The sequence below is a fragment of the Dermacentor albipictus genome, chromosome 9 (assembly GCF_038994185.2).
Source record: "Dermacentor albipictus isolate Rhodes 1998 colony chromosome 9, USDA_Dalb.pri_finalv2, whole genome shotgun sequence".
Taxonomy (NCBI): Eukaryota; Metazoa; Arthropoda; class Arachnida; order Ixodida; family Ixodidae; genus Dermacentor; species Dermacentor albipictus.
The window spans coordinates 108,310,452-108,324,664 of record NC_091829.1 but is presented as its reverse complement, the minus strand read 5'-3'; positions in this window follow the sequence as shown (position 1 = coordinate 108,324,664).

Genomic DNA, 14,213 nt, shown 5'->3' with positions numbered 1-14,213 from the left:
CGGGCTCAGAACTGCAGGGGACGACGTTTACTTTTAAACTCACACGCCCAAATTGTTAACTCCCTTGTTATCATTATTATTTTTAGGCACCTAATTAAACCGCCCGATTCTTGGCCAATCCCCCACTGTGGGTATGTGCCACGGCCTCTAAGGACAACAACAACAACAACAACGACTTCGTAGGTCACGTCAGTGAGGCGGCGCGTAACCTTGTAGGGACAAAAATACCGGCTGATCAACTTTTCCGAGAGTCCACGGCGACGGACGGGCGTCCAGACCCACACGCAGGCGCCGGTATTGTAATGGACGTCACGTCTACCCTGGTTGTATCGAAGGGTGTTTGTATGCTGTTGGCTCCGGATACGATGCCGAGCAAGCTGGCGTGCCTCTTCGCCTCTTTGTACAAACTCTTCCGCGTGTTCGCTGGTCGGACTATTATCAGCCAGAGGTAGCATGGCGTCAAGTGTTGACGTGACGTGGCGCCCGTATACAAGTTCGAATGGCGTAAACAGTGTAGTCTGCTGTACAGCAGTGTTATACGCTAAAGTCACATAGGCTGAAATCTCCTCTCACGTCTTATGCTCTCTATGTTGTCGACGTACAGCACATCAGCCAGCGTTCCGTTCAGACGTTGAGTTAATCCATTGGTGTGAGGGTGATACGCAGTGCTCTTGCGATGAGAGTGATGCGTCAGCTGCAGAACGTCCTGCATAAGTTCCGCTGTAAATGCTGTACCGCGGTTGGTGATGACAACACATGGTGCACCATGTCGTAGGACGATGTGGCGTGAAAAGAACGTGGCCACTTCATACGAGTTTGCTTGAGGGGTTGCTTCGGTTTTGGTGTACCGGGATAAGTATTCGTTAACGACGACTATCCATCTGTTGTGGGAAGAGGTCAGTGGGAATGGCCCAAGTGGATCCATTTCTATTTGTTGCAACGGTGCTGGTGGAGGGTCTACAGGATGGAGAAAACGGGCCGGTTTTACTGGTGGTTTCTTCCGGCGCTGACAATCGCGGCAGGTCTTCACGTACCGTTGTACAGAAGAATAAAGCCGGGGCCAGTAATATTTCTGTCGTATCCTTTCTAACGTCTTAGCGAATCCCAGGTGTCCCGCGCATGGCTTATGGCACGCTTGCAAAATCTCTTGGCGCTGCGCCGACGGCACGACAAGGAGGTACGTATTGGGACCGCCTCCATAGTTTTTCCTGTAAAGCACGTTGCTATGGAAGTAGTATGATAAGCGGCGCACGAGCGAGCGGGGTAAGACACCCTCAACTCCTTGAAAGTGCTCGATCAGCGGCAGCAGCTCAGGGTCAGCGTGCTGGTACCCAGCCATTTTTATGGCGTGGATAACGCCGACAAATGGCAAGTCATGGTCAGGGTCCGATGACGTCGTAGGGAGTGGTGCGCGTGACAAACAGCGTCACTGTGATTCCTTCCAGATCGGTAGACAACTGTAATGTCGTACTCTTGTAGGTTCAGTCTCCAACGTGCTAGTCGCCTGAAGGATGCTTCAGTTTGGCTAGCCAGTACAGCGCGTGGTGGTCACGGATTGCTTTAAAGGGTCTACCGTACAAGTAGGGTAGGAATTTACTAATTGCCCACACAACCGCTACGCATTCTTTTTCAGTGGTTGAGTAGTTTTTGTCAGCCTTGGTGAGACTGCGGCGTGCATAAGCAATGGTGCGTTCCACAGCAGCTTGCCATTGCGCAAGAACTGCGCCGAGACCAGAATTGCTGGAGTCAGTATACATTTCAGTGTCAGCGTCTTCGTCGAGATACGCAAGTATTGCAACTGCTGCTGCTCGTGCACCCAAATGAAAGGCACATCGTCGCGTGTAAGCCGTGTAAGAGGCTCGGCAATTGTCGAGAATCCCTCGACGAAGCCCCTGTAATATGCGCACAACCCAAGGAAGCGTTGGACAGCCTTCTTGTCTGAGGGTGGTGAAAACTCGGCGACAGCAGCTACCTTGTCGGGGTCTGGTCGGACGCCTTGAGGACCAATGACATGGCCAAGACATTCGAGCTCTTGGAAGCCGAAGAAGCATTTTTCAGGCTTGATGGTGAAGCCGGCAGTAGGGATCGCAGCGAGGATAATCTCGAGTCGTGCGAGATGTTCGTCAAACGTGCTCGAGAACACGACGACGTTGTCCAAGTGTACGAGGCAGGTTTGCCATTTGAGTTCAGCAAGCACGGTATCCGTCATCCGCTGAAAGGTAGCAGACGCCGAACCGAGACCGAAGGGGAGAACTTTGAACTCATAAAGCCCGTCAGGTGCCACAAACGCTGTTTTTGCACGATCCTGTTCATCAAATTAGATTTGCCAATACCCTGATTTAAGATCCAATGAAGAAAAAAACTTGGCATGTTGTAGACGATCCAGTGCGTCGTCGATGCGTGGCAATGCACAAACATCGCGCTTGGTGACAGAGTTGAACTTTCTGTAATCTGCACAGAAGCGTAGTGTGTTGTCGTTCTTTCTGACTAACACTACAGGGGAGGCCCACGGGCTGTTGGACGGCTGGATCACGTCGTCTTGGAGCATCTCTCACCTGATGCTTGATCGCTTCCCTTTCCACTGGCGACACTCTGTAGGGATGCTGACGGACAGGACGTGCGGACTCGTCCGTAATGATGAGGTGCTTTGTGATGGACGTGCGCCGCACTTTGGATGACGTTGAAAAACAGTCCACAAATTCATTCACGAGACTCAGTAGACGATCTTTTTGATGGTCTGGCAGAGCGGCGTTAGCGTGAATCCGTTCTTTTAGGCTAGGTAACCCAGATTGCTGAGACAATGCGGTTTCAAATGTGGCAATGTCAGTTACATCAGTGATTTCGCGAAGGAATGCGATTGTCGTTCCTCGCGGTACATGCCGATATTCGTTGCTTAAGTTTGTTAGCAAAACGACAGAACATTTGTTTCGTACCTGAAGAAGCCCTCTGGCTATACAAATGTGGCGCTCAAGAAGCAGGGCCATGTTCGCCTCAGCAATTCCTTCGGCGTCGTCCTCCATGTCACATCGGACAAGGGTAAGCACGCTGCTCTTGGGTGCAACGTGACGTGATCGTCAGCTACGCGAAGCACGACGTCATGGTCGTTGTCATTCCTGTTCGCTATGGCTTGCGTAGTAGCGTTCACCATCACCTGACGGTTAATGTCGTCATTAGGTAATATATCACGCGAATGGATAATCTTATGGACGGGCATTCGCTGTGACGGACGCAACTGTTAAATCATTTCAAAACCAAAAAGTAGGACGTGCTTGGTTCACAACCGTCCCTGCTTTCGCTAAGCTCATGATCACAGATCATGAGGGATGTTCAAATTCAATCCAGAACATATCAATTGTGCATTTTTATTGGAAAATTTTCAAACGAAGTGATCCTCCACTCCGATGTCTCAGTGCTTGTGAATTTTTGCTGCCAAGTATGATGTGGCAATTCGCAGCCGTTACAACTGCATTGAAATGGGCAAGAAAAACGTTCAATTAGTTGAATTTCGATGCAAGTTAAAAACAATGCTAGACAAAAAATAAATGTGACCCATTCCACTCTGTGAAGGTGGATGGCCAGCGAAGCTGATTAGCACACGACACAGAAGTAACACGATATTTTGAGCAAAGTTACGAACTCATTGACCATTACTTTTTATACACATTCGCGTCGACGACGCAACCGCCGCCCCTATGAGCAGTAGGAATCTACACACGCCTGACGTTTAGACGGGCCCGCCACCACGGGAGAGCGGAAGGAGAGGAATGAAGATACGCAAGCGCTTCGAACGCCGACAAAGAGAGTGTGGTGGGAGCGTGTGGACATGACCGACGCGGATCAAAATGCCGCATCTGTTCTGATGAGCTTCATATCGTACACTGTTCTATTTGGACCGAAGATATTGTACACACTTTCTCAAGTTGACGGAGCGCTTGAAGCTAGCTTCACCTCCACTGCAGGTCGGCCCGTTATTGCATTATCTCCGGGATCGGACAACGGTTTTCGCACACGGAGAACAGAAAAAAATATGAATGACGCTTAAGCTTCGCCATTAAATCCAAAAACCCATAAGAGCAATTTTATGGGTGACAGCGACGAGCGACGAAATGGGTCGTCGCGCGAACAGATCGCTCCTTCTTGCCCATCGATCTCTAGGTTGTGTAACTCTAGATTTCGTCACTTGTCACCCGGAAATGCTATGAGCGACTAGCCGATAGCGCGAAACCAGAAATGAATGTCCGTCAGTAAAGTACGACTGATTTTCGAACGGAACGAGCAAACGACTAAATTCTGATGCGTGCAAAGACAAGGACTTACCTAAAGACCATAAATAGTTCATGCTGCTCTATACAGTATAGTACATCAACAAAAGTTAACAAGGCACGCGTAACGCCAGTTCCGGCGCATATTGGTTGCCCTAATACACGCAACTCCGGGGAGACGTCTATCAAAGTCGCCGGCGGGCAAGATCGCTTGTATGGGGTTTTTACGGAAAAGTGATACGCGATACCAATCAAAGGTCGCTGACTGCTTCTAATTTTCCCGGCAGCTGCAGCTTGTCTAACCGTAATGTTTACCGGGAAATGCTTGCGGCAAATGCTATGCACGAGGGCGACCGGGGAGCTTTCTGGCAGAAACGCGGACTCTTGCGTGGGCCGCGGAGGCGAGCGCAATCTAGTTCACGTTTCTGCGAGGAAGTGGGCGCTCTATAAATTGTAGAAACGCTGCTAAAAGAGTTCATGTCTGAGTTCTCGCTTAACAAAATTATGTTTTATGGTATATGCAAGTTACAAACTGACGCTATCATTTCTCTATGCGGATATCATAACTTCGCATTTCTGCACTGTTACGTGTGTCATAGGCTCGGTGTCGCTTTGAACAATAAACCCCGTAAAGAAGTCAAGTGACATTCTTCCTAGAGAGCAGCTGTATTCACCAATAAATTCTAAACGAGGATTCTCTTGCCAGCGTAGTTGTGAATATAGCTTGCTGTTTCCAGTTGGCAGCATCAAACAGGACAGCGTTAATGCACAATAGACATGGTGCATTTTACTCGAAAATTCCGAGTGCCGATAGGCGTGCATGGACGAACGCAGATAACGAAGGCGATGCGTCGACAAGGCGGCACCTTAAACGGTAAAATGGGGAACCATCGCCCGGACCATAGATTACAGATTGTCCATTGCATTCAGGAACAAAGAAAAACTCAATATTTCGCCGGAAAGGCGAAGCATAGATTGCGATAGCAAATTAGCAGACAACCATATGAAAGCAGCATAGTACATTTGTAGGCCATATAAAATTGTTGACATTCGCTTACTAACAAAATTAACGAGCATGGTGTCAGAGCTATCAGCGAACAAACGCATCACACTCGATGACCGTGCGCACTCGCTGTCAAAAGGTTGGTATGAGAAAATAGTTAGCAAAAGCGAGCTGAGTGACCTTCGTGCTCTATCGCTTCAACGCTCACTGAGCGCCAAGGAAACACAGCACACACAGTGTTACTAGCCGCCGACGCACCTTGACTATACCCGCAATGGTGATCACTCTCAAGATACGGCCGGGTGACCGCGCGCAACTAACACATGCGCAATTGCAGCCGGAGTAGAACGCTGCCCTCCTCCCTCCCTTTCCCCCGATGCCTCGCGCGCGATGGAATACAGCGCGCTTCCTCGCCGCTTTCTTCCCTTTCAAGCGGACGAGATTGAGCCGCCCGACCATCGGGTCCCCTCGCACGCTTCCCCTGGCACATACAACGTAGGGCGCACGGCGATGGCGCTATCGCCCTTGGACTCCATGCGCAACATCTGGCCTGCTCGCCAGAAATGCGCTTGGGGTGTCTACATAATTGCTATCGCAATAATAAACAAATCTTGAATCGTCGAATCACAAGGAAACAAGAAAACATTTTTGAATAAAACATGGCACCGCTTTATGATTTTCCAGAACGACTCTATCCAACTGCTGCAGCACGTCGCTAAAGTCAACACCGTTCCTTCACTTGCACTGGCGTTCACTCTTCGCGCCAGACTATACGAGCCGGAGAATCCAGATCCGCGAAATGTACGGGTCGGCAATTACTGCGCCTTCAAGCCCTGCAAGCCGAATTATCTGTCGCAGTTCCGGCCACCAGCGTCACTGAGTTTTCTTATTAGTGTTGGTCTGGAGTACATAACGAGGCACCACCTGGCGCCAGTGCAAGAACGACCTGAAAAGATGGATGACGTACCAGAGGGTTCGCTGTGGTGCCGTGGCGTGAGCTTCATTTTAAAACACAGCTCTTTGACATCCTTTCCTCAGCCGCGCTTCGGCGTCGGCGTAACCGAGTGAACGAGCACAGGGATTGTGAGAGCGAACGCAGAGCGTAGTGGCGAATGAAAGACGTGAGGAGAAAAGCGGAGGATGACGGTGCATCGGAACCTTGAGTTGGAAAGCGGAGGAGTAGGGTATGGCGAAAATGCGAAACGAAAAGCGTAGTGCGATGGCGACAGCTACTAGGTGACCCCAAAGTTGCGCGAGTCGTCTGGGAGCGTTGTTTGGGGCGGCTGCTGTGAATCGCACCACGCGTCACCCACGCGCTGCCTCTGGCAATCTCATCACTAGCGAGGCAGTCGCGCCACACTTCGCTGTGTTTGCAACGTGCCACACGAGACATGTTATCCGCGTCAGTCAATATATTGCGAATTGGAAACACGTTTAAAGGTGCTCTTGAATTTTGCATCAGGGAGTATCGCAATGGTCGGTGAATGTGTCGCCCGACAGCCGCGACTTTCCGGTCAGTTGTAGATTTGTTACATAGATCGATCGTTCCTTGTTTCAATTTTAAGGTTTTATGAGCCATATATGCTTATTTCGTGTTCCTTCCTGTAAATGTCGGCCAAATACCACTCCACGCACTATCGCTGACACTTAGGACGTCCCAAATAAGGTTAGCCAAGCTGCTCAATGAAATATATATGGTATCTTGTATCACACTTCTGTTAATATAATTTTTTCTTTGAACAGCTTCGCCAACGTTAGCTGAGACTCAGGCTTCAAAGCAAAGCAACTTCTAAACAAGCTTTAAGGTGGTTAAACTACAGCGGAAATATTATTGCTTATATATGGGACCCAATAACACAAAACTCTTTCAATCGGTCTTTATTCCAAGCTCCATTGGTCAAATTAACAGAACCGGCGACGCAAGCATCGCTCAGTGACCCGCAGCGTTATTTGAGCGAACCACGCTTTCTTCGTTTATAGGCGGTAAATTTATTTGCTTTCGAATCGAATAGCATTGCCTACCTTGATAGGTTTTTTTTTTTACCTTCTTGTCTGACAAAAGTGCAGGAGCACAAAACAGTGGAGAGGGTTCCGGTTCCGCCGAGCTAGAGCAGTGTAACTAGATATCATGAAGAGGAGGGTGGTGATGGCATCCGCAATTAGCCCGGTTCCTCTTCCCTAGCTTGCGGTGGCCTGTAGAAAATAGCGGCGGCGTGCAACGGAAAGTTAAGAATTCCGCTAAAAGAGATCCTCAGCTAAGAAGAGTTTGCAGAGCAATGTCCATACTGTGCCTAAGAGGCTTGACAACGTTACACTGTCATGCCAAAATGTTTATTATACGCAACAATTTCGTGGTCCCCGGCAGCTCCGAGTAGCCAGTGTCCGAAGGATTGGTAGGCAGACATCTATTCTTTTCGAAACAGAGCATTCTCCGGCTATTCTGGAAACGTTCAGTTTCGGTCGGGATATTCAAGCACTCCAAAGACTCATAAGGGAAGCAGTGGCCGAATACTGCAACAGAGTGACCAATTCCTGTTCAAGGGAGGGCGTGCGTTTGCTGAAGTTTAGTGGGCTTTCCTAATTTTGCTGTACCTGGATTAGCATAACTCCACAGGATCTCGGCTTTTTTTGCTTGCGTCAGGCACCACAACAAGACACGAGTAATCCACTGAACTGTCAAAACTGATCGACGAGGAGAAAGTAGGTGATATTCAAAATTATACCGTAAGAAAGACTGAGGAAGCAGTAAAAAATGGACGCAGCATGAAATTATTCAGACAAAATTTTGCATACGACAAGCCAAGCTGTGTGTGCTGAAAGATAAGCAGGGTAAGATCATCAGCCATCTCGAAGGTATATTAAAGCAGTGGATGAAAAAATATATACAAGTGTTCAGTACCCAGAGCAGCCACAATACCTGCCTTCGAAGTACTAACGAACAGGTTACAGAGGCTTGTTCTATAACTAGCGATGAAGTTAGAAGAACCTTGCTAGATATGAAACGGATAAAAGCGGCAGAAAAGAGCGAATAAAAGTGTATTTAATAAAAGATGGAGAAGATATCATACTTGAAAAGCTTGCGGCCCCTTTTACGAAATATCTCACGACTTCAGAGGTTCCAGAGAAGTGGAAGAATGCCAGAATTATACTAATGCACAAAAAGGGAGACTTTAAAGAATTCATAAATATAGTCTCATCAGCTTAATGCCAGTATAGCATAAAATATTCAGCGAGATCAACCAAAAGGGCCGGCTGGATTCAGGGAGAGGGATACTCTACTATGGATCACATTCATGTCATCAATCACGTAATCGACAAATTCGCAAAGTACGATCAGCCTCTCTATACGGTGTTCATAGATTACAGATCGGCATTTGATTCAGTAGAGATACCAACAGTCATAGAGGTATTACGGGATGGAGTAGAGGAGGCTTACCTAAACATCTTTTAAAATATCTACAATGACTCTACAGCTACCTTCATTTTGCAAAAGTAGAAATATACTTTAAAGAGAGCGATCAGGCAAGGCGACACACTCTCTCGAATGCTGCTGCTGTACTGTATGCTTGGAAGAAGTATTCAAGCTATTAAACTGGAAAGGCTTAGGAGTGAGGATCAACTGCAAATATCTCGGCAACCTTCGGTTGGCAGCTGACATTGTCCTGTTCAGCAAAAATGCAGACGAGTTACAACAAATGATCGAGGACAGAGAGGGTGTAAGAGTGGGGTTGAATAATGCCACGGCCTCGACACAGCTGACAGCCTCTCGGTGCGATTCAGTGCCACATGCTAGGCATGTTCGGTGGCTCTCAGAAGAAGAGAACGACGAAGTTGCCAGGACAGCGATATATAAAGAGATCTATACCGTCGACCGAAGTCCCTTGTGGCTTTGTCTGTGACAAACTGGTGGAGGTGCTGGGTATGCGTCCATGTACTCTGACCACCAAGAACTGTAAGAGGACAGCCTACGCAAAAGCCGACGGCTTCAAAGACTGCCTCCGGAATACGGCCCGCAAGATCTGCCGAGGACGTCCACCACAACCGCAAGCCAGACAGAGGAGACATATGGTGCGGGACAGCCTCCTGCGTCGCTGGTTCTCGACAACCCACGCTGGCCGCGGCCGTTCCATGGTGAGCGTTTTGAGGACGTGGAAGGCTGGCTTGACGACTTCGATCGTGTGGCTGACGTCAAATATTGGGATGAGCAGAAAAAGTTAAGGAACGTGTACTTCGCCCTAGAGGACTCTGCCCGAACATGGTTCGCAAACCACGAGACATCCATCACCACCTGGCAAGTATTTCAACGGCAGATACGCGATATGTACAGCAGCCCCGCAAGAAAAGAGCGAGCAGAGCAAGCCCTTCAGAATAAGCTTCAAAGGCCGAACGAAAGCGTAGCCATGTTCGTAGAGGACATGTCGCGGATTTGCAAGCGTGCTGACCCTGGCATGGCAGAAGCGAAGAAAGCACGCCTGCTGGTGCGTGCAGTGAAAGAACAGCTGTTTGCTGTACTGATGCAAAGGCCTCCAGCTACAGTAGTTGAGTTCGTCAGTGAGGCGACAACAATGTAGCGAGCCCTTCAGCAATGCTCCTCGGTCTACGATCGCCAAATCAGCCGGGGATCAGCATCTTCTCTCTGGTTGCCCTATGACACCGATGCGCTTCGAGAGCTTGTATGTAGTGTCCTGCGTGAGGAGCTCGATCGACTACAGGGAGTGCGATTTCAACCGACCGTAACATCCCTCACAATATCGTCCGCGAAGAAGTCCGCCAGGCTGCACAGCCATTCGTGCAAACCAGAGCTGAAGCCACCCCCTACTGACTTATGCGAAAGCAGTGAGACTACCTGCTTGACCCGGGAACCATCGTGACCCGCCTTCTTCTGAAGAACCGCTGTGCCCCCTCAAGGGCCAAGCTTCACGTACAAATATGTACGGGTCCACGAGCCCCCGAATCAATACGCGAAAGCCAGACGTGTGGCGCACACCTGACTATCAGCCACTCTGCTTCCACTGTGGCGAAGTGAGCCACTTGTACCATGCCTGCTACTACCAAAGAATAGGATTCCATGGCTATCACCCTGGCGCTCGTCGCCCACGTGAAGGAGAGCGCCCGTGAGAAATCCCGCAATATCTGGCCAGTCAAACGTCGTCGCCGTACGCGCAGTTCCCACCGGTTCAACAGCCCCTGCCAACGACCCGATCTCCGTCTCCACAGAGGCGCCAGTAAAGATCACCACCTCCTCGACAATCGGCGTCACCTGGCCGCTACACTACGTTCTCCGCTTCCGTGGGCAACCGGCCCACGAGCCCAAGTCGGGGGAACTAAGAACAGCGACCTCCGGAGGTGGGGCCACTGTCCAACGCACTTCGAAAGATCCTCCGCTGCAACACACCGATAGCAGCGTCGACGACGACGACGACTGCGTACCTTCGACACCTTCCTTCGAAAACCATGAACCTACTTCAGCCGACATACTCGCTTCTGTAGATAAACACCCGTTAACCGCTCTTTTCGATACTGGTGCCGATTATTCTGTCATGAGCGGAAAGGTGCTTACTGCACTTTGCAAGGTGACGACACCGTTGCCAGGACCTAAGCACCGTACAGCCGGCGGTCATGTTCTCACGCCAATCGGCAAATGCTCTGCGAGGCTACAAATTTGTGAGATCACATTTGTCGGTTCATTTATTATACTGGCAGAGCGCTCTAGGCAGGTCATACTCGGCATGGACTTTCTTCGGGAGTATGGCGCAATCATAAACCTTCGCAAGTTGCTTGTCACTTTTTCCAGTGAACACGCAACTCATTCAAGCGACTCCCACCCACAGTCCACGGTGTTATGCGTTTCGGGTGACTGTGCTACTTTACGACCCCAGAGTACTGCGTTGAGCGTATCGAGGAAGACCCAATCCGAAATCAAGTCCAACAAATGCTTACCGACAATATCATACAGCCCTGCACCAGTCCATGGGCGTCGCCTGTGGTTCTGGTGAAAAAGAAAGGCGGCACATTGCGTTTTTGCGTTGACTATCGCAAGCTTAACAACGTTACGAAGACGGACGTTTATCCCCTTTCCCGCATCGACTACTCTTTGGACCGCCTTCGACATGCTCGATACTTCTCCTCGACGGACCTTCGCAGCGGCTACTGGCAAACATAGGTTGATGAGCGTGCCCGTGATGAAACCGATTTTATTACGCCTCACGGACTTAACGATTTCAAGGTCCTTCCTTTCGGATTGTGCTCTGCGCCTGCTGTTTTTCAGCGCATGATGGACACGGTTCTATCAGGCCTCAAGTGGCAGTTGTGCCTTGTCTATTTAGATGATATCGTTGTGTTTTCAGAAACTTTGGAGCAGCACCTCTAGCGCTTACAAGCAGTTCTTGACGCAATTCGTACTGCTGGCTTGTCTTTAAAGCCTGAAAAATGCCATTTTGGGTATGAAAAACTCACATTTTTAAGCCTTGTTGTCAGCCACGAGGGCATTCGACCAGACCCCGACAAAACCATTGCTGTTGCTTCGTTTCCAATACCTTCGAACAAACACGAACTCGGCCGTTTTCTAGGACTTTGCGCATATTATCGACGCTTTGTGGCAACCTTTTGACGGATAGCCGATCCCTTGCAGCGGCTGACTAAGGATAATGCTCCGTTTGTCTGGGAGGAGGACCAACAAGAGGCCTTCTGTGAACTCCAGAATCGTCTGCGCACACCTCCTGTTCTAGGACACTTTGAAGAAGACAATGACACCGAGTTGCACGCGGATTCCAGCAACGTTGGCCTTGGTGCCGTCCTCGTACAGTGGCAAAATGGAGCCGAACGCGTCATTGCGTACGCAAGCCGCACTTTGTCTCGAGCTGAAAGTAACTATTCCACTACGGAGAAGGAATGCTTGGCCGTTGTGTGGGCAATTGCTATGTTCCGACCGTATTTGTACTGCAGATCGTTTCGAGTTGTGACAGATCACGATTCATTGTGCTGGCTCGCCAATCTGAAGGATCCATCTGGCCGTCTTGCACGCTGGAGTCTTCGCTTGCAAGAATACGATATGACGATAGTGTTCAAGTCCGGGCGTTAACACACCGACGCCGACTGCCTGCCACGTGCTCCACTTCAACCGTCGTCATGCGAGTTTGATGAAGAGGACGCATTTCTGTCCATTATCACAGCATCAGACATCAGCAAGCAACAGCGCGATGATTCAGAACTCCGGCCACTCATCGACTACCTTGTGAACGGTCTACCAGAGCCGCCTCGTATGTTCATCCGCAAGTTATCCTCGTTTTTTCTCCGCGATGGCGTTCTCTGCACATTGGGTTTTCACTCGACTGCAACCGCCTGCCTCCTTGTAGTGCCTTCCTCACTACGTGACGACATCCTGCGGGCCTCTCACGACGAGCCATCTTCGGGCCACTTGGGATTCGCACGGACGTTTTCACGCATACGCCAAAAGTACTTCTGGCATAACCTTCACCGTGACGTAAAACAATACGTGAAGACGTGTCGCGACTGCCAGAGACGCAAGACACCACCCGTGCGTCCCGCTGGACTTCTCCATCCCGTTGATCCTCCGCGGATCCCTTTTCAGCAGGTTGGCGTAGATTTGCTTGGGCCGTTCCCCATGTCGAGGGCTGGTAACCGCTGGATTGCTGTTGCCACAGACTACCTTACACGTTACATTGAAAGCCGAGCTCTCCCATGAGGCACTGCTAATGATATTGCGACCTTCTTTGTACATGGTATCGTATTCCGCCACGGTGCTCCAAAAGTGGTTATAACCGACCGGGGCACAGCATTTACAGCGCAGCTCAAAGAAGATATCATGCTTCTCAGTGGTACCATTCACCGCAAAGCCACTGCTTACCATCCCCAGACGAATGGGCTCACAGAAAGACTAAACAAAACGATCGCTTATATGATTTCCATGTATGCTGACGTCGGCCACAAAAACTGGGACGACGTTCTCCCCTATGTTACGTTTGCATATAATACTGCCGTTAAAGAAACTACCGGCTTCACCCCATTTCGCTTGGTGCAGTGCCGGGAAGCTGCCACAACGTTGAACGCAATGCTCTTACCTACCTACTGTTCTAATGTTTTCAATGATGCTGCCGAATTCGCTCGATGCGCCGAAGAGGCATGCCAGCTCACACGAATGCGTATCCGCGACCATCACCTTCACCTTCGTCACCGCGACGTCACTTATCAACCCGGTGACATGGGTGTGGACACCGATCCGCCAGCGTGGTCGGTCGGAGAAACCCTTGCGCCGCTACTTTGGACTTTATAAGATCGTTCAGCGACTCGGCGACGTGACATACGAAGTGATTCCTGAAGGAGAAGGCACCGCTCGCCATCCCCGACGCCCACGCCTGTCCGAAGTCGTTCCCGTCTCTAGATTGAAGTTACACCACTCCCGAGAACGCAAGGTCCCACACCTCTCTCAACATCTACGTCTCTCTTAGCAGTATCCGCGTGGAAATATCCAGTGCAGCAATGTTCCGCATGGAGACGATCCTTCTAAGGAGGGGGTAATGCCACGGCCTTGACACACCTGACAGCCACTCGGTGCGATTCGGTGCCACATGCAAGGCATGTTGGGTGGCTCTCAGAAGAAGAGAACGACGAAGGTGCCAGGACAGCGATACATAAAGAGATCTATAGCGTCGACCGAAGTCTTTGTGGCTTTGTCTATGAGAATAATATTATGCAGAAGACAAAGATAATGATCAATAGCCTGGTAATGGAACAAAAGTTGAAGATCGCCTGTGAGCATCTAGAGAATGTGAAGGAGTATGCTTACCTAGGTTAATTACTCACAGGGACCCTGATAATGAAGATGAAATTTACAGAAGAATAAATTTGTATTTGAGTGCATTGGGTACACGTCCTCAGATCCTGCCTGTAAGCTTACCACTGTCATCGAAAATAAAGGTGTAAAATCA